General features: G+C 40.8%; 1 protein-coding gene across 1 annotated transcript in view; it reads left to right on the top strand.

Moving 5' to 3' along the window:
* The window catches only part of LOC124613623 (nephrin-like), a 441,549-nt gene that overhangs the window by 356,810 nt on the left and 58,656 nt on the right, over positions 1–26,083 (top strand). The gene's annotated exons all lie outside the window — the stretch shown is intronic.

Here is a 26,083-nt window from a genome sequence, read left to right as displayed (position 1 = left end):
GATGACTCCGGTTCGTCGATGAAGAAAGTCCGCAAGTTTCTCTAGGTACGCCTAATCCAATTGAAGTTAGTCACTGGCGGTTAGGTCCCGTACGGCTACCAAATTCCGGGTATGTTGGTGTCTGCGTTTCATCCGCTGCTTCTGATGGAGAGTGATATTAAGAGTGGGCAATTTAGCGACAGCGATAAAGTGTGACTGCGTGGCTGAGTGTTCATACAATCTGGTAATTGTCTCTGCGGCCATGTGAACTCTTCTGTTGTCTGCGTCATATTCATCGTGGAAATGCAGAAGAAAGGCCAATACTTTGTCACCGAAAATGTTGTGACAAATATCCTAGTTCATGGTCACGGTAACTTTAATGACACGAACAACACCCCCAAACTTCACAGAACAACCTCTGGCATGAAATCGTCCTTCACTACTTGAGGTTAAGAGCTGCTATGGTGACTCATCAGACGACGCAGACCGCATCAATTCTGCTTCTGTTCAATTTGTGACTTGCCCCGTCCATTGAAAACTGGCAGCTTTACGTACCGTTATGACCAATGGATTTTTGTGAGGTACCTGACTTAAATTTACATTAAACGCTATGAGATTCCAAGTATACACTCGGAAACTGGCTGAGAACGAACTTCATTTACCGACAGGGGCATACCGTGTCGTGTTTGAAACGGACTATCAGTGACAAATTTTGACCCTCTTCTTCTGGTCTCTTTTTGGAAGTAATTTTGTTACGACCACAATTTTTGCATCGTACTACATGGCTTCGAATGGCGCGCTAGTTCTTATAGCCTCGATATCGAACTTTATTCACTGTGTGGTAATGGGCATGTTCATGTATTTCCGTAACGCCTGTTTGTCAGTCATTACCCAGCGCCAAATGCATATAATCGTCCTACACATACCGCTTATTTCACTGGCATGACTCACATCAGTGGCAGGGTGACCCCTTGTACCAATGTAACACTATCTACAGTGCTCCTAAGCGGCCAGAGTGCTCATTTAAGGTGGTCACTAATGTTTTGTCCTCTCAGCTTACATCAGTACATAGCTTCTCCGTTAACATTAAATTACGTTAAATGTAAATGTCGTGTGACTAGGGCCTCCCATCGGGTAGACAGTTCGCCGGTTGCAAGTATTTCGAATTGTCGCCAATTCGGCGACTTGATAGTCAATGGGGATGAAGTGATGATGATTAGGACAACGCAACACCCAGTCCGTGAGCGGAAAAAATCTCCGAACCATCGGAATCGGACCCGGGCCCTTACTATTGACATTCTGTCGCACTGACCACTCAACTACAGGGCGCAGACTTAAATTACGTTAAAGAATCTAGAAGTTCTGTTACCAGTACTGCAAGTCATGAGTGAACGTTTGCTACTGTGGCACGATAATTCGAACATCCAAACACCATTTTTATTAAAATCGTTAACTGTACATTATCTTCCATAATCAAGTAACAGCTGTATTACGTGCGAATAAGGTTCTTCCAGCGTCGTTCTTTGAGATTTGTTTATTTACAAAGACTGAGAATAATGATTACTGACAGTTTTATAAGATGTCACAGATGTAATCACACCTTCAATGCTATCTAAAAGATGAGACAACAGAGACTGAAGATCGTCCGTGCTTCTACCACGAAACTGAATCTTTGACGGGTCATTTCTGAAGATAAATCTGTTCATATTCTCTGTGATATTTTGCAAGTAAAATATAACAAACATCTTTTGCCACAAGCCAGTTTCTTGTTTGTGTAGCTCTACATTCCGGTTCACCCAATTTAATGTGGATTCATGTATACGCTGTTTCGTTTTTCATCATACACAAACAACTACGAACACTAGATTTCCTCAATATTCTGTTTACGAATCGAACCTTTTCATTTTCTCTACCTGTAGGTGAGCTTACGTAACTATATATTTCGATCTATTGCTCTCCCCAGCTACTTACAGTAAACGGCTGTTACCGATAGCGTCTTATTAATCGTTAAATAAAAGGGTGTTCAACCTTTAAGTTTCGTGAATTACATGATTTATTATAAATTTGATATTGTACTTTAAAGAAATAAATTTTTTCCCACAGAAGATGACACATAGGTGTCGAAACATGTCTGGGTAAATATAAAAATGAAAATATTAATTAATTAATTGTGTTTCCATAAGGTTAATTTTCAAAACAACGCAATTTTAAATCGCAAAAATGTAAAAGCATCAAGAGGAGCTTCAAACCTTAATAAAATGTATCTATAATGAAGACTTGCCGCCAAGTGTATTGGAGATTGGAGTCTGAGAATTTCTCTGAATCGAGGTGAAAGATGTGACGTGGAGGAGGGTGAAGGGAATGAAGTGAACTTCTCTAGACAACTATATACGCAAGAGATACCTATTTTTATCCAATGTGTTTTGCAGTTGAGCAGGAAACGAGTTACATCTTACAACTGATAGAGCTTCATTTTCTTGTGATTTATAGTCAATAATGTACTTCTATATTCAATAAACATTAGAATGATCTCGATGTATATCCCAAATAATCAAAACAGTAGCAATGTTTGCATTCATGCCGGAAGCGATTGCAGACGACGAGATTGTGCCGGACATGACTGAGAGTTACATTCATCGAAACGTCGAAAATTAAACTGAGGAAATGTGATAGACAAATATTTAATCCACGCAATTAAAAGTTATTAGAAAATGAAAATCACGTTGTTGGTGGGTAAGGGTAGCAAACGTCGTGTCTTGCAAACGAGTTCAATCGATTGAAAATAAAATTATGTGGTATTGAATCAGGGCATCTACCATACCACGTCACTTGTTTTGTGAGAGACGCAAAACGGAGGAACTGGAATGAGAGCGAACACTATTGAATGTAGGTTCGAGACCAATAAATCGTATCAATCATCACGTGAAATATATGTATTCTACACTTAGTTGATGAATTATCTTCACTTTGACTAAAGACATGCAAATATGACTACCTTACGAACCAGAGTGCCATTACACAAGACGTAATTAAAAGTAATATTTGTTTCCTAGCATGCCGTTATTGTAAACTTCCATTTGTGAGCTACGGTACCGGTTATCTCTAATTGATACTTAAAATACTATCGCATTTCGTATGATGTCCTCTTTCCTCGGTGTCACTTAAAACTCCTTAAAAGCACATTCAGTTCTAACAACATGCGTTACATTACCACGTACAACGCATTTAGTGTACTGGATCAGAATACCGACTCCGTTTACAACTCTGCCCACAACGGGTTCTGTAACTTTCGTAAAGATGAAATTAAATACCTTCTACTTACCAATGTTCCTACAGCTTTTCAGTTCTAGCTACCTGCGGGAAGCTTGTTGAGTGCAGGACTTATTAATTTTTCCCTGTTATCGATGAGTCTAAAATTACTCTGCGGCGGCCAGCGTGTCCTCGGCCACAGTGACTATTTCACGAAGTGGTCAGACCTTTCAAACATTCAGCCCTAAAGAGAGGTCCGGCACGCAAGCAATGAGGGCGCCCTAAAGGAGCGCAAACCCCCGTTGAAAATAAACACGGTTGAACAACCGTCGGCAAACAACCGGGGGCGTCGCTGACCTCTCGTTCCTATCCTATGCTGTTTGTAGTCGAACTTCAACTGTAATTTACGTCCAGAAAATCGCTCCTTTGTTAAATAAGCGAAATACTTCAAACCTGGAGGATGTATTTTGCTGTTTTCCCGTTCCCAACTGGTGTTTTATCTCGCCGAGGAAGTGCTTTTGTCGGCACAGCTCGACGAAAATATCAGAGTGATCGTACAATGCCGGCCCGACTAGAGCAGTGGTCTTTCTAGGAATGACAACTGATGAAAATGATGATGACGAGTATTGTGATTTTAGTGCACTAAGACAGTGATTTGGCGTCCAGAAATGTCCAGTCAGGGATCCATTGCTCGAAAGAAAGGAGACATTTCCACACATGTTAGTGAAATTATCTTTTAGATTACGCTGGGAATATGAGAATCGTAAACGTTCATGCAACTTCTTTTGAAAAAGGCTATAGACAAAAATTCATTTTTCACTATCTATAAGTGCTAAAAGAAAATCCCATAGTATACGACGAAAATCTACGCAATTCCTTTGCAAATATTTTGAATCATCTAATGTTTCCCACCTAACGCACAAAGGACAATCACATGTCTATGGGAACCGGAATAATATGAAGTCAAAATCTTCTTGATTTTCAGGCCGCGTCATGTTTCTTCTAAAATGATCGACGTTTCGACCCCTCTGCTGGGATCTTCCTCAGGATTTTCTGGTGTCCACTACTGCTAGAACACTGACAGAGACGAGTGTCGCGTGCTTATAAAGGTGGAGTTTTCAGGCGTTTGTGCTGGAGAAGTGATAGATTTAACCAATACTATCAGTTCTCCATGACGTGGCCTAATAACCCAGAATATTGTAACTTCAGTGACAACGGCCATGAAAGACTGCATACTTACATATATTCACTTCAAAGGCTGGAAAAAAAACTCAAACAAAAGTAACTGAAGACGAAGTGTAACTGACACCAGTATGTTATTAAATATTTGTTTGTGAACGGATGAAGAAAATACGTTTACTTTGGTGAAGTAGGAAATATGTTTTAAAAGATGAGCACATAAATATCTGGTTTACAGAAACTTGGCGGCACCACATTGTTACTGAGTTTACTTTGTTCATGCTGAACAGTGAACAAAGGAGTACTGAAAATGTCTTGTTGTAGAGGTGATTCAGGACTTACGTTCCAAATGCTTAACAGCTGCTACACTGATCTCTGAAACACGTTGTACCAGTGACATAGCAAGATAACGAGATGGCAACGATCTACAAACAACTGCAAGGTCACTAGATGGTAACAGTTTGATGGAAACCTGCTGTCTCGGGCTGTTCTTCGAGTGGATGAAACCTGTCCCTGTGACTGGTGCATTGAATGTGGGGTTGGGGGGAGAGGAGGGAATGGATGCCAAGCCAGAGAAAGCTACTTATTAGTTACAATGTATGTTTTAAAGGACGGCTGTCACTCGTCCTCTTCCCCTCCCCTCAACACCCCGTCCATGGACGGGAGGGGGACCTGAAAATAATAGAGCAATCGTGGAATGAGATTATGGCGGGAAGTACCGGGTCCCATGCTACAAACCAGAAGAACATAAGATTTATTTCTTGTTTTGATCAGTGTTACTTCAGGCAACACGTAGGACACTTTTTCCAAAAAGATATCATTTATAATTTTTTAACAGTTGTTTCAGCAATTTGACTGTAAATTGTTATGTATTTCATACAGTCACGATTCAGGCTTTACAGCCATTCTCAAGTGCAAGACGAAATGTCACAAAATGTCCGACCTGCCTAAATGATACGTTATCGTCGAAATATCGTACATCCCGTTCAGAAACCAGTCGTCATAAATTTTTGTGACGTTTCATATTGCACTTGCAGTTGAGAACGGGTATAAGCCGAAATCATGATTGTGGGAAATTAATGAATAGTAATTTATAATAAAATCGCGGAAATTTCCTTACAAAAACTGAGCATAATTGTGGCCCTCCAAGGAGGGGGAATCTCATGAATGATGTCGGCCTTTATTTCTCGTGAGGTAGAAAAATTTCAGCGTAATGGCTTATATTTACATTTTATTCCTCGTTCGTCCCTGCCAGATTGGATAATTATTTTAACAGCCGCATAATAACTCAGGCAAGTGGATTCATATCAACTCTTAATTATTAGTAACTTACATATCACAATTTATGTGCCTCCACAGCTATATATATATATATATATATATATATATATATATATATATATATATATATATATATATATGATGGGGAAATGGGGAAATTAATGAAAAGTTACATCAATGAGTACAAAGAGAATTCCTTCAAGTTTTGTTTAAAGTTAGTAGACGTCAACGTGAGATCCATTTGTTGCCCTGCACACGTCGAGACGATATTCCACTTCTCGCCACGTATTCGCTAACATTTCAGATGTAACTGATCCAACCGCCGCGACGATTCTATCCCATAAATGACTGATATCTCTCATCTTCTCAATACACACAACATTTTTTTATGTGGCCCCAAAAGAAAAAGTCCAATAACGTTACGTCTGGGCGTCAAGTACTACACATTGTTTCTCGGTTGCTCTGCAATGCACTGCGCGCACGCCTGGAATGAACTGAGGAAACAGAGAAGAAGAACACCACTGGTGCCGTCTCAAGGTCAAGCAGACCTGCCAACTGCAAGGGAGCCAAACTTCGTGAGTTGATGAATCAAACACCACAAACTACAACAGCGCAAGTCACTTTGTACAAATTCTAGGGCACATTAAAACTATGGATTCCTTTTTCAAACACCCTAAACTAAATTAATTTTTCATTATTATTTTAAGCCGATGACTATTTTCTGCATTTGAATACTTTTATTTTCTGTCAAAATTATTTCATGCTCCAAGATTGATTATTTTTTGCCACCATTTGTAGGACCCAGGTACGCAAGCATGCTACTCAACTTTCTCTGTCTCGTTCATTCGTGGCATTGATTGCTTCTGTCGCGTGGTGTCGCTTATTAATTAGCCTGTGCGCGCTGGAATTTCCTGTCGATTACTCGCCCTCATGCCCTCAGTGCTTCACAGGCACTGCCTGTGTTTCTTCCCGCTACGTGACTACTGAGTTTCACATTCTGATATATTACTCAGTATCGCCCTAATTACACTTTTCAACGTCTTTCGGTTAGTCTGTTCCACTGCATCTATTTTCCTCCCAACCTGTCATTATTGGCTATTAATCCTCTAACTTTATTTTACGCCTCCTGTTTTATCGTGCTTTTTATGTGAGCAGTTACTCTGCCTGCACGCCACAGTACACTACTGCCAATTGAATCTGTTCCGGATTACCCTGCTCTGGTTTGTATGTGAAATAATTGAGAGTACTCCTATCGGTTATTTACTGCATCATTTTCTAACTTGGAATACAGGCAATATTGTTCATATTATCTCCGACGTTTCTGCTGAGTTGCATACCTGAGGACGCAACCGTAAGATGCGAAATCTATCGTTTCAATAATTTATCATATAACAGCTGTTGTTGTTCTTAGTTTACCAAGATAAAAACCTTTTCTGAGTTCGTACTGCTGTAAACTAAAAAGCATTTGGTGAAAACAGAAAATATTAGCTCGTAATTTTTGGAACCATACATGTGAACAAGACACGACTCTATATGATGACAGATGGCATACAAGTCCTTTTACCTTACACTGCAAATACAGTAGGTACAGTTAACACAAATATCAAAGACATGCTAAAATGTCAGAGAAAGCTACAGTGAAACAACAGACACTATGAAGATCTTGAAGTGGCGTGACGAGAGAGATGTATGTATGTATTTTACGTGGCATACATCCAAAATTAATCATCTTTGAATATATTCGATGAAACTAATTTGGAAAAAATTCAAACAGAAATGTATAAAGGATTACAACGAGCCAGTGGGTGTAGTGAGCAAATATTACTCATTACTTACGTTAGACGTGTGAACTCATGCTATTCATTTTCGTAACGGAAAGAGTGCCTCAGCCTACGAATTTAACCTCATGTATCACCAAGAAAGGAATCATCAGGAGCTCATCGATAATTCAAAGATAATATATTTAAGTTCGAGAAAAGAAATTTACAGGTGCTCTTTGATATTCAATAAAATAAAGATGGCCTGCAACAAGCAACAATAGAAGGTGAATTGAGCTGCGTTAATGCTGTAAGACATATGATGATGTGATGTGTGCCGTTCCTTGTTACGAAATACAGTGTGAATCTGAACTTCACCGACAATATTTGGGAGACTGTTCAGGCATATTTTCTGAGTATTTTGGTATGAGGAAACTGCGGTCTCCAGTAGCTCGTTAGAAAGTAATAACGCAATTATCATCTTCCGGTATGTTACCGCAGTTACCTTTGTTTCTGCGAAAATATTTTCAGAATAGGAAAGACTTTAGTACCACACTGAGGTGACAAAAGTCGTGGCAGATGGCAGATGGAAGTAGGATCGCGTACACGAAGTATAAAATGAGTGTAAAATGACAATGCAATGGAGCTGTCATTTGTACTCACATCATTCAGGTGACTTTCGTTGCGAAATGATAGATGCGTAAGACATTCCACTTCGGAAATCTTCAGAGACTTCAGCCTCCCGAGACCCTTGGCGTCGGAGTGTGCCGAGATACGAAATTACAGGCAGTACCTGTCACCACTGAACGACTGAGAGCAGTCGCGTTTGCTTAGAGTTATTAGTGCTAACACACAAGCAACAGTGGATGAAATAACCGCAGATATCAACGTGGGACTTCTCCTTGGCTCGTGACCATATCGGTTGGACCGTAGGCGACTGGCCTAATTAGATCAGTCACGAATTCAGTTCGTAAGAGTTGATGGTAGGGTTCCAGTGTGGCTCCATATCGTAAGGGTTTATTTACAGGGAATGAAATGGGTCATCTGACCCAACTGAACCGATCATTGGCAGTAAATGGTTACGTTCGGCAACATGGAGGCCATCTGCAGCCATTCAGGGACTTCATGTTCCGAAACCACGATGACGTTTCACCAGGCCACAATTGTTCGCTATAGGTTTGAAGAACATTCTGGACAGTTCGAGCGAATGATTTAGCCAACCAAATCATCCTACATGAATCCCATCGAAAATTTATGCGACAGATTAGATTACATTAGATTAGGTTAGATTAGCACTTGTTCCATGATCATGAATACGACACTTCGTAATGATGTGGAACGCGTCATGTTAATAAAAGGTGTCTATACAAGATATTACATTACACAAAATATTACATGACACTATTTTTTTAATTTTTTTTGCGGGGATTGGGGAATTACCAACTTATAATATCCAAAAATTCATCTAATGAATAGAAGGAGTTGCCATTAAGAAATTCTTTTAATTTCCTTTTAAATGCTATATGGCTATCTGTCAGACTTTTGATGCTATTAGGTAAGTGACCAAAGACTTTGGTGGCAGTATAATTTACCTCCTTCTGAGCCAAAGTTAGATTTAACCCAGAGTAGCGAAAATCATCCTTTCTCCTAGTGTTGTAGCCATGTACACTGCTATTACTTTTGAATTAGTTCGGATTGTTAATAACAAATTTCATAAGTGAATATATAAGTATATTGTGAGGCTACAGTGAAGACCTCTAGCTGTTTAAAAGGGTGTCTGTAGGATGATCTTGGATGAGCTCCAGCAATTGTTCTGATTACACGCTTTTGTACAATGAACACTCTTTTACTCAATCATGAGTTACCCCAGAATATGATGCCATAGGAAAGCAGAGAATGAAAATAGGCATGGTAAGGTAATTTACTCAGACGTATATCGCCAAAATTTGCAATGATCCTAATGGCATATGTAGCTGAACTCAAACGTTTCAGCAGATCCTCAGTGTGCTTTTTTCCAGTTCAACCCTTAATCAATGCATACACATAGAAATTTTGAATATTCTACCTTAGCTACCGATTTCTGATCGAAGCCTATGTTTATCAATGGTGTCATTGCATTTACTGTGTGGAACTGTATATACTGTGTTTTGTCAAAGTTTAATGAGAGCCCATTTGCAGAGAACCAATTAATGATTTTCTGAAAAACATCGTTTATAATTTCACCAGTTAATTCTTGTCTTAGGGTGTGATAGCTATACTTGTATCATTGGCAAAAAGTACCAGCTTTGCATCTTCGTGAATACAGAATGGCAAGTTATTAATATATATTGAGAACAGCAGAGGACCCAAGACCGAACTTTGCGGCACCCCATTCTTGATTGTTCCCCAGTTTGAGAAATCACCAGGTTTTTGCATATTATGTGAACCGCTTATTTCAACTTCCTGCACTCTTCCAGTTAGGTATGATTTAAACCATTGGAGCACTGCCCATTCATACCACAGTACTTGAGCTTATCTAGAAGTATTCCATGATTTACACAATCAAAAGCCTTTGATAGATCACAAAAAATCCCACGGGTCACTTCCGCTTACTCAGAGCATTTACTATTTCATTAGTGAGAGTGTATGCAGCATTTGCCGTTGAAAAACCCTTTTGGAAACCAAACTGACATTTTGTCAAACCTTTATTTTTATAAAGGTGTGAAGCTACTTTACAATACATTACTTTTTCAAAATTTTTGGATAAGGCAGTCAGAATTGAGATTGGGCGGTAGTTTTTGACATCAGACGTATTCCCTTTTTTATGCAGTGGTTTAACAATGGCATACAAAGTCTATCTGGGAATATAACCTGCTTCAGAGAGCTATTACAAATGTGGCTAAGAATCCCACTTATTTTTTGGGAACAAGCTTTTATTATACTGCTGGAAATGCCATCAATTCCTTGTGAGCTTTTATTCTTGAGAGAGTTTATTATCTTCCTAATTTCAGCAGGAAAGGTGAGTGGAATTTCAATTATATCAAATGGTGTGGGTAAGGCCTCTTCCATTAACTTCCTTGCTTCTTCTAATGAACATTTAGATCTTATTTTCTCTGCAACATTTAAAAAATGATTATTCAAAATGTTTTCAACTTCCAGGTTGTTGTTTATTAAGTTTCCATTCGCTTTGATGGTGATGCCATCATCCTGTACTCTTGGTATCCCTGTCTCCCTTGTAATAATGTTCCCAATTGTTTTGATTTTGTTATCACAGGTATTAATCTCAGACATTATGCACATGCTTCTGGACTTTTTAATAACCTTTCTTAATGTAGCACAATAGTTTTTATAATATTTGTCTGTTTCTGGGTCATTACTATTTCTTGTTGTTAGATACAGTTCCCTTTTGTGGTTACAAGATTTTTTCATTCCTTTAGTAAGCCTTGGTTTTTTTGCATGGTTTCTTATAATTTGACTTAACTACTTTCTTGGGGAAACAGTTTTCAAATTCTCTTACAAGTGTATCATGAAGTAAGTTATATTTTAAATTAGCATCGGGTTCCTTGTGCACCTAGTCTAACTGCTGAAGATTTTCTCTGAAATTTCTAATTCTTGAGTCATTAATTGAATGCACAGCTTTGGAGGGTAGTTTTGAGTTACTGAATGGAGCTATGTCGTATTCTGTAACTAGCTGAGCACCATGATCAGGAAGCCCATTCTCAACAGGACAAGAAGTTATGTTTTTAAACCTGTCTTGGTCTATAAACATGTTATCTATCAATGTGCTGCTGTCCTTTACTACCCGAGTAGGAAAATTGATGACAGATGTCAAATTGAAAGAACCGAGCAAGACTTCCAGGTCATTCTTCCTATTACATTCTTTCAGTGAATCAACAGTGAAGTTCTCACAAATAATAATTTGCTTTCCCCTATCTGACAGATAACACAGCAAGGCATCCAAGTTTTCCAGGAATAAATGCAAGTTCCCTGAAGGAGAACCATATAATGTTACTATTATAAAAGAGCCCTCCTTCAGTTTAAGTTGACAGGCACATGCTTCTATATGTTGCTCTAGACAAAACATTTTTGTATCTAAGCTTTCTACACTGTGATAAATTTTGACATATATGGCAACTCCTCCTCTCACCTTATTCTCTCTACTCATATGTGCAGCTAGTTTATAACCACTGATATTTACCTTTTCCATATCAGACACAATGTGATGCTCAGACATGATCCGGAGTTCAGTTCGTGCACAAAATCCTGCACTGCGATGTTTCAGCCATTAAGGAATGCTGTAGAGGCACTATGACTCAATATTTCTGCAGTGGACTCCCAACGAACTGTTGTGTCCATGCCACGTCGAGTTGCTGCAGCACGCCACGCAAAAGAGGTCCGACAATTTACAAACGCCAGAGCGTACAAAACACTGAGTAAAGCAACAGTCCTCAAACAAACCCGCCCAGCTAGCTGAGCGGTCTGACGCGCTGCTTCCCATGCGGGATGGCATGCCGGTCCCCAACCAGCCTGTGGATGCTTGCTTAAGGCGGCTTTCCATCTACCTCTGCGAATACGGGCTGGTCACCCTTATTCCGTCTCAGTTACACTGTGTCGACGATTGCTGCACAAACACGTTTCCTCGTACGCGTACACCATAATTATTCTACCACACAAACATTTTCGGCTACACTCGTCTGGTATGAGATGTTCCCGTGGTGATCCATGGTTGGCAGAACCGCACAATGACCCTGGGTTCGGGTGGGGCGGCGTTGGTGTGGGTTGACTGCTGTGGCCTGCTGTGGGGTGGTGAATCACAGAGGGCTACGTCGGGACGAAGCCTATCCGTCGTTTCTAGTTCCCCGGTTTAATACATACATACCTCCTCAAATACGTACGTACTGTGATGTGGCTGGTATCCCTGCCAACACTTCAGATAGTCCATCCTGCTGCAAACGTCGTCGTCTCGGCAAATGAGAGCGTATTTGTCAACACAGAATAGCATCTCCACACAGCTCTTTCATTGCGTCTAATGACCCCACACGTGAGGAGATATCAGACAGCTCTTCATCAGTAAGTTTATCCATGCTGCTGTGTGTCATTTGTAACGGACAATAAATATAGCCTGCAAAACAAACCCCAGATAAAACCGAAAAGTTCCGAATTCAAGCCTGAGGACCAAGAATAAAGTGGGAATTACCTTTGTCAGCAGCAAGTATCACACATTGCACACCGTCGACATTTTCCATGTTATGCAGAAAATGTAATCCAATGTAGATACAAAGAAAGATAAATGGAGATGAGAAATCAAACGTGAACAGAAAATATAATTAAACGACCTACACAATTTTCTTGGTGGGTATCATGTATACATTTTGTACCGCACAGAAAACACTTCTCGTAATGATCTTCTTAAGGTGATGCATTATTTATTTATTTATTTAACGTTAAACATGACACTGTAATTTTACAATTATGAAAATGAACCTGAAATATCAGTGGAATTTTAGATTAATAAAGATAATACAAATGGTTCAAATGGCTCTGAGCACTATGGGACTCAACTGCTGTGGTCATAAGTCCCCTAGAACTTAGAACCATTTAAACCTAACTAACCTAAGGACAGCACACAACACCCAGCCATCACGAGGCAGAGAAAATCCCTGACCCCGCCGGGAATCGAACCCGGGAACCAGGGCGTGGGAAGCGAGAACGCTACCGCACGACCGCGAGATGCGGGCAAAAAGATAATACAAATCATACACTTACCTCAGGTACATTTACTTCCTCATACAAAATTAGAATGTATCAAGACATAGCAAATTACGGATATATCTCATTTTCTACTATGTGTACACATCTTCATCTTAGGGATACAAATCAGTTAGCCATCTACCATACATATAGATGTTTAAGGGTATTTATGAAGTCATAGTTGACACTGGAGGATTGTCGTACAGCTGACAATTTTATTGAATTATAAGAAATATTTTTTAAAAAAAATTTGTAAAACTATGAACTGACTTATTTACCGAAGGGCCATCTTCCTCATTTTTCAGTCGTTTACCTCCTCAGAGTGCCCTCCTCTATGTTAAATTACACTACCGGCCATTAAAATTGCTACACAAAGAAGAAATGCAGATGATAAACGGGTATTCATTGGACAAATATATTATACTAGAACTGACATGTGATTACATTTTCACGCAATTTGGGTGCATAGTTCTTGAGAAATCGGTACTCAGAACAAACACCTCTGGCCGTAATGACGGCCTTGATACGCCTGGGCATTGAGTCAAACAGAGCTTGGATGGCTGCCCATGCAGCTTCAACACGATACCACAGTTCATCAAAAGCAGACTGGCGTATTGTGACGAGACGGTTGCTCGGCCACCATTGACCAGACGTTTTCAGTTGGTGAGACATCTGGAGTATGTGCTGGCCGGGGCACCTGTCGAACATTTTCTGTATCCAGAAAGGCCCGTACAGGACCTGCAACATGCGGTCTTGCATTATCCTGCTGAAACGTAGGGTTTCATAGGGATCGAATGAAGGGTAGAGCCACAGGTCGTAACACATCTGAAATGTAACGTCCACTGTTCAAAGTGTCGTCAGTGCGAACAAGAGGTGTCCGAGACGTGTAACAATGGCACCCCATATCATCACGCCGGGTGATACACCAGCACGGCGATGACGAATACTCGCTTCCAATATGCGTTCACCGCGATGTCGTCAAACACGGATGCGACCATCATGATGCTGTAAACAAAACCTGGAGTCATCCGAAAAAATGACGTTTTGCCATTCATGCACCGAGGTTCGTCGTTGAATACACCATTGCAGCCGCTCCTGTCTGTGTTGCAGCGTCAAGGGTAAACGCAGCCATGGTCTCCGAGCTGATAGTCCATCCTGCTGCAAACGTCGTCGAACTGATCGTGCAGATGGTTGTTGCTTTGCAAACGTCCCCATCACTTGACTTGCATTATCCTGCTGAAATGTAGGGTTTCACAGGGATCCAATGAAGGGTAGAGTCACTGGTCGTAGCATATCTGAAATGTAACGTCCACTGTCCAAAGTGCCGTCATTGCGAACAAGAGATGACCGGGACATGTAACCAGTAGCAGCCCATACCATCACGCCGGGTGATATGCCAGTATGGCGATGACGAATGCACGCTTCCAATGTGCGTTCACCACGATGTCGCCAAACACGGATGCGGCCATCATGATGCTGTAAACAGAACCTGGATTAATCCGAAAAAAGGACGTTTTGCCATTCTTGCACCCAGGTTCGTCATTGAATACACCATTGCGGCAGCTCCTGTCTGTGATGCAGCGTCAAGGGTTAACGCAGCCATGGTCTCCGAGTTGATAGTGTGGTGTCACCGCCAGACACTACACTTGCTAGGTGGTAGCCCTTAAATCGGCAGCGGTCCGTTAGTATACGTCGGACCCGCGTGTCGCCACTGTCAGTGATTGAAGACCGAGCGCCACCACACGGCAGGTCTAGAGAGACTTCCTAGCACTCGCCCAGTTCTACAGCCGACTTTGCTAGCGAAGCTACACTGACAAATACGCTCTCATTTGCCGAGACGATAGTTAGCATAGCCTTCAGCTACGTCATTTGCTACGACCTAGCAAGGCGCCATTACCAGTTATATTGTGATGCATGTACCGTCAAGAGCGATGTCTACCAATTATAGATTAAAGTTAAGTATTCCAAGAACTACGTTCTTTTCTTTATAGGATAATTACTTTACCTTGTTCCAGACCTTACGCCAGACTGCGTGAGCTTTAAAAGCGTGCATTTCGGCCTCCTCTAGCAAAACGGTGTTGGTTCTTCTGCCAACACTTCAGATAGTCCATCCTGCTGCAAACGTCGTCGATCTGTTCGTGCAGATGGTTGTTGTCTTGCAAACGTCCCCATCTATTGACTCAGGCATCGAGAGGTGGCTGCACGATCCGTTACAGCCATGCTGATAAGATGCTTGTCGCCTCGACTGCTAGGGATACGAAGCCGTTGGGATCCAGCACGGCGTTCAGTATTACCCTCCTGAACCCACCGATTCCACATTCTACCAACAGTCATTGGATCTCGACCAACGCGAGCAGCAATGTCGCGATACGATAAACCGCAATCGCGAGAGGCTACAATCCGACCTTTATCGAAGTCGGAAACGTGATGGTAAGCATTTCTCCCCATTACACGAGGCATCACAAGAAAGTTTCACAAGGCAGCGCCGGTAAACTGCTGTGTGTGTGTGTGAGAAATCGGTTGGAAACTTTCATCATGACAGCACGTTGTAGGTGTCGCCACCGGCGCCAACCTTGTGTGAATGCTCTGAAAAGCTAATCATTTGCGTATCGCAGCATCCTCTTCCATTCGGTTAAATTTCGCATCTGTAGCACGTCATCTTCCCGGTGTAGCAATTTTAATGGCCAGTAGTGTATTTTTATTTTCTTTTAGGTCATCGGTATTCTGGTTTGGTGCGGCTACCCTCGAGATCTCAAACTCAGGGTAGCACTTGCAACCTACGTCCTCAATTATTTCCAGAACGCGCAAGTCGCTTAACGTGGCGTCACCTGAAATAAGACGTGCACCAGGTGGCCGAACTTCCCCGTATATAGCCTTCCGGCCAACAATGCCATACGATCGTGTTTTTTTTTACCATCTAGATCTTCCTCTAGTATCATGGAAGCTAATTCCTGATGATGTCTTAACACATGTCTTATCTTTACGTCTTTTCTTGCTGTCGATGTTTTCCACGTATTCCTTCCCTTGGCCATTCTTTAGAGAACCTGCCTACCGTACCAGTCACCTAATTTTTAACATCCTTCTTTAGCACCACATCTCAAATGCTTCTATTCTCTTCTGATCCAGGAACCCAAAATCCATTTTCACTATCATACAGTGCTGTGCTTCAAAGATACATTGTCAGAAATTTCTTCCTCAAATTAAAACCAACATTTGATATTAACGGACGTCTCTTGCACTTTTTGCCATGGTTCTCTGCTTTTTATGTCCTCCTTGCTCCGTCTTTCAAGGATTATTTTTACGCTGCCTAGGTAGATGTCTTCCTTAATTTCGTGATCACCAGGTTAAGAACATGAATACGGAATCCACTGAAACTGTGCCACAGTGTGACGATGTCGTTCGGCTGGTTACCTGAGAAGATTTTATGGATGGACTATAATGTTAGTTCAACAATGTGGAACGATAAAGGTACTAATGACACAGGGAGGTACATAAAAGCACATTTCACTGCTAATTATCGTGTTGTCAGCGAGCTGAGTAATATCACTAGGGTCGACAGACGTTCTGGTAAAATAGATATAGCTCTGTTTCTTTCTTTGTAAGACCATCGATTGCTGGAAATGCCGCGACGAACGAAGTGTTCGGATAAGAGAAGTATCGCTTATAATGTAGAAACCCTCTGACTACATCAAAACATTACTAGTTTAGGCAATATTAAGTAAATAGGCCAGGAGAAGAATTTATAGTTTTTGAAGAGAACGTTAGAAAAACTGGAACGGAAATATTTAGACTTAACTGTCACAATGGCTTTACAAAGACCGGGACAAGGAACAGAATCGGTTAATGAAAATGAAACGGACATCGACAGATCGGCGACAGATTAAGAAAAAATTATATGCATATTTCGTAAACAGGCGTTTATAGCAATAGAATCTTAAATATTCATTACACCTTGAGCCATGGTGGACCGCCGAATTATCAGTCTACAGGTGAAAGCTACTGTTGCAAGGTGATTGTTTCAAGGAACGAAGAACAGCGAAACTTTAAGGACTCAATGTGCAGAGGTGTATCTTAAGTAGAGGAAACAAAACGAAGACACAGTCATGGGAAGGATATTGTAGTTTGATATCTGGTAACTATTGATGGAGTCCAAATTACCTTATAACGTCAGAAACGGTAAGGAAGACACCCTGCTAGGCTACTCTTCCAAATGAAAACTGTACGATGACATTAAACCTATAAAATATGGCGAACTACATCTTAGTCTACCTCCTATCGGTCAATATAGAAGGCGAATACAATGAATAGCATGAAGAAGCTAGGCGCTTCGTTACAACTTCTGGAACAAAGAAAATCATAATGATTTGACGCAAGAGAAGATTCGTGAAGTATTAGGACATAGGGGTCTCAAAAGGACGCCAGGATTAAGTGGAATTCATGATATAATTCCATTTAGAGTATTTACCATATTCCCTCATTTTGTTACAACAATTTTCAAACGTTGCCTTCAAAGAGGATGCTCTACAAAACTACGGAAGCGTGAAAAAGAACACAGCACAGAAATTACCTGTTTCCGCCCACATAAGTGTTTTATCCAAATAAGTAAAAATACCGTGGAAACTTTAGATAAATTGAATCACGAATTTCATCTACTTCGGAAATCATCTACATAAAAATAAATAGGGTTTCATCCTACGAATAAGCACGACTTGTGCGTCAATGAAAATCACAAAAATTTCTAAATGAAAGTCTAACAGGCAAAATGGGTGTAATCATGGAGAGCCTCGATGTAGAAGGAGCTTCCGATACGGCTTGGCGGTCTGGTGTTACTGTATATAAAAGTTGCATGAGTTTGAATTTCGTGGGAATCTATACAAGTCTACAAGCCGCTACTTTAGCCACAGAACCGCAACGTTGACAGTGACAATCAACAACGTTGGAAATGAGGAAAGCAACCAAAGCATGCTGACAGAGCTCTTGTTGCGGTCCACTTCTATGAAATATATAACACATATAATTCATTATTTACAAGCTTGCCTCACTCAGGGCATTCCCTCGTAATTCCTTTTGTGGATGTAGTAATTTCAGGAACCAAACGAATCAACACTCTTAAAATTGAGAATATCTGCAATCCAGAAAAGCACCAAGTCCGGAACTCGTCCAGTAACATTTAACTCTGATCGAACGAACAGAGATCAATGGTCATGTTCATAACAAGGAAAAGTCCGTGTCATAAATTACCACTAAGAGCATAGAAGTTCAGCAGGTAGATCATCTAAAATATCTGGGTGATACAAACGACAGTAAGTTGACATCCAAAACACGTGCAACAAACGCTGTCAAAACAAATAGATGCATGGCTTCACTCTCTAAATATCAGCTATCCCCAACTGGGATTTGCGCACAGAGGTACTAAGAACTATTTATGAAGGACTGGTATTATCTACAGAGTATTCAGACAAAGGGCACTCGCGTATCTTACGGTCAATTGCGACACGTAAAAAAACTCGCAAGGCAGAAGATAAGTACTATTCTGCTGAAGCATCCACAAACGGAAGGAAATAAGATGATGAAGTGTGTTCAGGGATAGAAACACTTATCAACAAGAAGCTCAAGTATCAGTTATAGCTCAAGTCGCTGAATGCTCAAATAACCAAGTAAAATAATCTGCCATTATAAATGTGCTTATTTCAATGAATAATATAACGAATACTGACATTTGCGGTAATCCACACTGGTAGCTGGAGAACACTGCGTTCAGCTGTGGTATGAGCATGAACGGTGGGATCAGCACATTAATCTTATGTTTTGTATATGGAGTTATTCTAACTGTGATATGCCAACATCCATTGTGTTCCGCTATTTTTACACAACCGTTTGTGGCGTTATGACACGGCAAAAAGAGCAGATGGCGAAGATTATATATATTGTAAACCTGAAGATTAGAAGATGATAACATAGTCTTTCGAAAACCGTCACCTAAATGAATGCAAGTGATTTAATCTGTCTGGATTTTTTTCAGAATTTCACAACACTGAATTTTACATAATTTGATGAATCATAACTTCTTAATTTCTGAAATACAAAGCAAAATTGAAGGTAGATTTTGGAGCAATTAAAGCTCATACGGGGGCGTGAATCAATAAACTAGCTGATATTCTAGCAAAGACCGTATACAAATCACAGAAAAGCAATAAGCTACTAGAAAATATGTATAAGTACAATAAATTAAAATAAAAAGAAGGATTTACAAGCAAATGGAGACCGAGTGATAACGAACCTAAAAAGAGGGGGAAAAACGTGTTTAAGTACGACCAGCGAACGTTTAACGATTAAGTATGAGAGATGTTTGTATAAATTTAGGTAAGAATTTTTCTTATTTAGTATTTGTGGAATCGCCCTCGTAAGGTTTGAACTGCTTAGACATGAGCGCGCATCCTCGGCAGAGAAGCTGTGCTACACAGAGATGAGTTAGAATTGATCGTTGCTCTGCGAAGATATCCACTAGATTTAACTGTTGATCGCGAGAACAGGAGAGGAGACATGACAGTTCAGCTTAGATGTCAGCTGTGAAGAGCCGAGTCTTGGTTTAAAAGCAGTATGCAGCAAACAACGGAAATTCTTGGGAACTATTTTATGGATTAATGGGAAATTTATTACGGAGGGAAAAAGAATTGATTTCTACAAGGGTACGGTTATACTCTTCATGAAGAATGGATTACGGGTAATGATCAAGCTTATTTCATTTGCGGCAGCGGTTTGGTAGAGCGCCATTCTTGGTTCGTCAGACTTTAAGATCAGGAATCTTCTTGCTTTTCATTTCTCTTGTTAGGATTTATCGAGCTCTGTGTAGGAAACGGATTTAAGAATTAGGTTTTGAGAGTTTGTTTGGTGATAGATTATACATGTGAAGTTTAATTCTTGTAATTCTTAGATTATATTTACGTGAACTTAGGTAAAGCTTAACAGTTACTGAAGTTTCAGTAAATATTATTAATTCAAGCGATATGAGGCTGCTATTGAGTTCATTTAATCCAGAGTCATTGTCCACGTCCCAAGAGTCAATCAATTTTCAATTTATTCATAAACTTTCTGAAAAATTATGAACCAACAACGGTAACTATGTTTTTAGAGAACGCATCGTACCTTTGTGTATCTCAGTAGTTGGATTTTACTGCTTTGTTATCGAGGCGCCCTGTACAAAGGAGAGCAGATTGCACGGAGTTATCCAGCGCGACCATCTAAGATAAATAGTGTATTATATTAATCTTCCTTTAATCATATTTCATAGCGACCTACTTTAGTTTCAGAACATTCAGACAGAGCATGATTTTCTTAGAATTCTCGCTGTTGGATTTAACTGTGCATTGTCGAAGTTGAATTTTGTCACCAACTGATGGCGTAAGCAAGCTATCAGCTGTAGGGTCTGGTATGCGCACCATTCGAAACAGGAAACCCAAAGTTTAGCATGAAGCAGAAAACGTAACATTAGAAACACAACTAATGTTACAGATCCACTTTCACTAAATTAATTTAGAGAGTTTACTTTCAAGGAACCACTATCACTGAATTTTACAGCCATGTCAGCAGGCCAAGGAAAACTGAAAGCATAATATAAACAGTTCAAAATAATCAATGAAACACTGCGAATATGTAATCCAGGAGACCATTTTTATGAACCACCAACCATTAATCTGTACTACACTACTGGCCATTAAAATTGCTACACCAAGAAGATGACGTGCTACAGATGCGAAATTTAACCGACAGGAAGAATATGCTGCGATATCTAACTGATTAGCTCTTCAGAGCATTCACACAAGGTTGGCGCCGGTGGCGACACCTACAACGTGCTGACATGATGAAAGATTCCAACCGATTTCTCGCACACAGACAGCAGTTGACCGGCGTTGGCTGATGAAATATTGTTGAGATGCCTCGTGTAAGAGGGAGAAATGTGTACCATCACGTTTCCGACCTTGATAAAGATCGGATTGTAGCCTATTGCGATTGCGGTTTATGGCATCACGACATTGCTCCTCGCGTTTGTCGAGATCCAATGACTGTTGGTAGAATATGGAATCGGTGGATTCAGGAGGGTAATACGGAACGCCGTGCTGTATCCCAACGGCTTCGTATCACTAGCAGTCGAGGTGACAGGCATCTTATCCGCATGGCTGTAACGGATCGTGCAGCCACCTCTCGATGCCTGAGTCAAGAGATGGGGACGTTTGCAAGACAACAACCATCTGCACGATCAGTTCGACGACGTTTGCAGCAGCATGGACTATCAGCTCGGAGACCATGGCTGCGTTTACCCTTGACGCTGCATCACAGACAGGAGCGGCTGCAATGGTGTATTCAACGACGAACCTGGGTGCATGAATGGCAAAACGTCATTTTTTCGGATGACTCCAGGTTCTGTTTACAGCATCATGATGGTCGCATCCGTCATTGACGACATCGCGGTGAACGCATATTGGAAGCGTGTATTCGTCATCGCCATGCTGGCGTATCACCCGGCGTGATGATGTGGGGTGCCATTGTTACACGTCTCGGACACCTCTTGTTCGCACTGACGACACTTTGAACAGTGGACGTTACATATCAGATGTGTTACGACCTGTGGCTCTACCTTTCATTCGATCCCTATGAAACCCTACGTTTCAGCAGGATAATGCAAGACCGCATGTTGCAGGGCCTGTACGGGCCCCTCTGGATACAGAAAATGTTCGACAGGTGCCCCGGCCAGCACATTCTCCAGATGTCTCACCAACTGAAAATGTCTGGTCAATGGTGGCCGAGCAACTGTCTCGTCACAATACGCCAGTCTCTACTCTTGATGAATGGTATCGTGCTGAAGCTGTATCTGTACACGCCATCCAAGCTCTGTTTGACCCAATGCCCAGGCGTACCAAGGCCGTTATTACGGCCAGAGGTGGTTGTTCTGGGTACTGATTTCTCAGAGTCTATTCACGCAAATTGCGTGAAAATGTAATCACATGTCAGTTCTAGTATAATATATTTGTCCAATGAAGACCCGTTTATCATATGCATTTAATCTTACCAGTAATGTAGAATAGTCACAGTCATGTCAACAAACACTTCTACGCTTTCGCTAGCACAGAAACGCAGAAAATGTATAAATAAGATGTAAACAGAAAATTACAGCTGTTGACCGTCGGAAAGTGCATATGCCATCGCAAATATGGTAATATATTCTCCTACAGTCGGGAATATTTCTAATTACATTTAATTTTTTGTGAAATATTTCGAAGCGCTCGCTAAGCCATTATCTTCTTCCACAGATAATAACGATAGAAAACATCTGAACTGCACACTATTTGAACATTTTTTTGTGAAATAAATACATATTAAGAGCTTACGATGATAAGAGTTCAGTGCAGCACAAGTTGCAGCTCGCTGCACCGTATCGCCCCAGGCAATAACTTACGGGATACACCTTACACGTAGCCTACGTGTTGTCACGAAGTCGGTAACACCACAGGAAGAGCCCTCCCTGTGCAATTTATGTAGATACCAATTTGTTTCTAGATTTGTGTGTCATCGTGTAACAAAAGTGTCCAAGCTCCCTGAAACATCAGGTACGTACAACCTTTTTTTCTCTGAAATAAAGCAGTTCTTCTTTAATAAACTGCAGCAGGTCTTTCTTACTTTCAGAAAGGATGTACTGGTCTGTTTTTTTTATTTTTGTTTGTAGGTATTTGAAATAGGGCATATCCGTTGTGTACCAAGTTTTACAGTAAAATACAGGACGAAAAAGAAAAGAAACGTTTGAATGTTTTCATTATCAAATCATGAAAACATTCACAACAAATGTTTGCGAGCCAATTCATCATGCAGATGACGCACCTGGAATTCACAGTGTAGTTTTAACTAATCATTTCTCTGAGAAGGACATTGTTACTAAATAAAATGAGAGTATATGGTTCTGTATTAGCATTTCATACTACAGTTTACAAAGTAACACCTGGCGTATCTTCTTCGTTTCCTAGATAACTATCTTGTTTGTCTCTGCGTCTTTTTACGCAAAGGCAATCAACGAAGAGCAAAAACGATTAAATAAATTAATATTTTTCAGACACTTATACCTAGTAGCTTTAAAAGATAGTTCCGAAACGGCGCTTATCCTTGAGAAGTGCTTGAAATGCTTAAGGAACTGAGTGTTGACTAAACTTCCGTTTGTGACACACGTACACTTTAATACAAATAAAAAAGACGACACACCAATATGGAATTATCCGAATGGAAATGATATCGATGGATGTGACAAAGAAATTATTAGAATTTCAGAAAAAAATGTAGCATTTTAGAGATATAACCTCACAAACTCAGCAAGCCAATGGCGCATTCCTCTATCTCTGGCCTTATGAAAGCAGTTATTCGGCTTCCCATCGATTGACAGAGTTGCTGGTTGTCCTCCCAAGGGTTACCACGCCAAGTTCTACCCAGCTGGAGCGTTAATCATCAAAATCCCGAACTGGTAGGAGAGCTCGCCCATAATATTATAATCGGCATCAGTCTGGGAAAGATCCGGCGACCTTCCTTTCCACGGTAGGGTTTGGTAACCACGAAGACAGCAGTAGAAACTCCCACAATTGGCATGCGGGCTTTGTGTTGCTGAAATTTAAGCTCTGGATGGATTGCCATGAAGGGCAATAAAACTGGGAGTAGAATATCGTCACCGTACCGCTGCGGTATAAGGGCGCGGCGGACGACAACCAATGTAGTCCTGCTATGGACACAGACCATCACAAATGGTTATGAGGGCTTACGGCGTTCGACAGTCCGGTTGGTGTCCCACCGGTATCCGGGACGTTTCCTGACACGTCGTCGCTGGTCACTGAGGCTCGCTTCGAAGCTGGAGTCTTCACAGAAGACAAATCTATTCCAGACAATGAGATTCCAGGCCGAAGACACGTCTGCTTATCTTCAAGCCTGCCGAACCCTGCGCCGATTAGGAAGGTCATCGGATCTGTCCCCAGTTGAGAACGTGAGAAACAATTGTCTTGTAAAAATTTGCAGAAATAAATTGCATTAAGAATATGATTTCTGAGTAAATAAACTCTTTGGTTACTATTTTCCACTCCTTTGTCTCTCTCGTTATGCGACATAAAAGCTACATTTTAGACACTAAATGAAGTTCAAGGGTGTACATCTCACAGAAGTCGCAAATGAAGCAAATTTTAATTGTCCTTTCCAGTTGCTCTACAGCGTAATTTAATCTAAATGAAATGCACAGTCCATGGCGGTTTACATATGCGTACCAAATATTACTCTGGAAACGGTGCCGTGATCTGCTAGCGAGATCGCGCCTGTGACTGTGAGCTACGTTCGCGCTGTGAAGTCACTACTAGTCGCCCCGGCGCCAACGATTGCCCTGTAACGAACTTGTGACGTCACTCCAGTAGTCTTGTCCAATGTTCAAATGTGTGTGAATTAGTAAGGGATCAAACTGCTGAGGTCATTGGTCCCTAGACTCTTACACTACTTAAACTAATTTATGCTATTAACAACACACACACCCATGCCCGAGAGAGCACTCGAACCTCCGGCGGGAGTGGCGGCGCAATCCTTGACATGGCGCCTCCAACCGTGCATCCACACCGCGCGGCTTGTCTTGTCCACCGCGCTTCTGGAACGCCCGGGTGTGTACAGGGCTTACGGGAAATCAATATTTAATTGGAAAGGTGCGCTCTGAATGATTTAATTTTGTCGTGTGGTATTAGGAACTTGCGTGTATTGAAACGAGCAATCAACAATTATTAAACTCGTCTGAAATAGTCACATCCTCACGTGCTGTGAGGTATTTTCACGGCCATATTGGCACGTGACGTCACAAACTTTTGGCCATCTTACCTTCAGTCGGCAGTCCTGTTGACGAGTATGTTGTGTTGAAAGTGTGTGCCACGTGAAACTGATATAGATTTCATACAGTATTCGCATACAGTTCTTCGAACTGCAAAGTGTTGCGTCCCCTTTTGCGAGGGACATTATAAATCCCAAAAAGGAATGAAAGTGCACATGTTTCGATTTCCCAAATGTGTGACGTTGAGAAATCGGAAGATTGCAGCTATTCCCAGACAGGAATTTGTGTCTACGCATCATTCAAGGGTAGGTAAATGACAAAAATTTATAGCTTGCTATTTGTTTCCATTGCACCACATTTGCCAATAGCTTTTAAAGGCAGTTAGGTATCACGTACCAGTATAATTTGTTTCTTAATTCTGGAGCATTGCTGCGAGGTTTACACAAAGCTGGCTGTGAAATGTCTCTCATAGTTGCAACTATTGTCACACACAATAGTTATATTAATTATTGTGGCTTGAAAATATTTAGTGTTCCTTATCATTCCTATCAGATTCTTGAGTTTCCAGTACTTTTATTTGGAAGAGCTACAGAATGATTTTGTTCAGTTTTACATATACATCTATTCGGAAATAATTTCAATTTGAGTAAACTACCTTAGAAAATTGTTTTAATGAATTCAGTGTTCGACAGATTAGGCACTATGTAAAGCATAATTTCCGGGTAAGCACTCTGTGACACGAATTTCAGTCAAGGATATAAGAGAAACAATCTTTTCATGTTTAAGGTTCGAGAGTTCTGGAGAAACTGGGAAATAATAAATTTTTCTCGGGTTTTTGATTTATTAAACATTATGTCAGGGGGTGCTCCATTTCGTCGAATGATTTGAGTTTCGGGTGAGGTCAGCAAATTTTGAAGTGGATAGGAAAAGTTACGAAAATAACCGGGGAAACAAATTCTTAAATTCTGTAGGAGCTCCAGCTGCTTTATTTAAAACCGAAAACGGCTGCTCGTTGTTGCATATTGCCGATTTTGTACTGCAAGAAAACGTAGCTCCTGAAGTAAAAGACAGAATTTAA

The sequence above is a fragment of the Schistocerca americana genome, chromosome 4, assembly GCF_021461395.2.
Source record: "Schistocerca americana isolate TAMUIC-IGC-003095 chromosome 4, iqSchAmer2.1, whole genome shotgun sequence".
NCBI lineage: Eukaryota > Metazoa > Arthropoda > Insecta > Orthoptera > Acrididae > Schistocerca > Schistocerca americana.
This window is presented reverse-complemented; position numbering and strand designations above follow the sequence as displayed.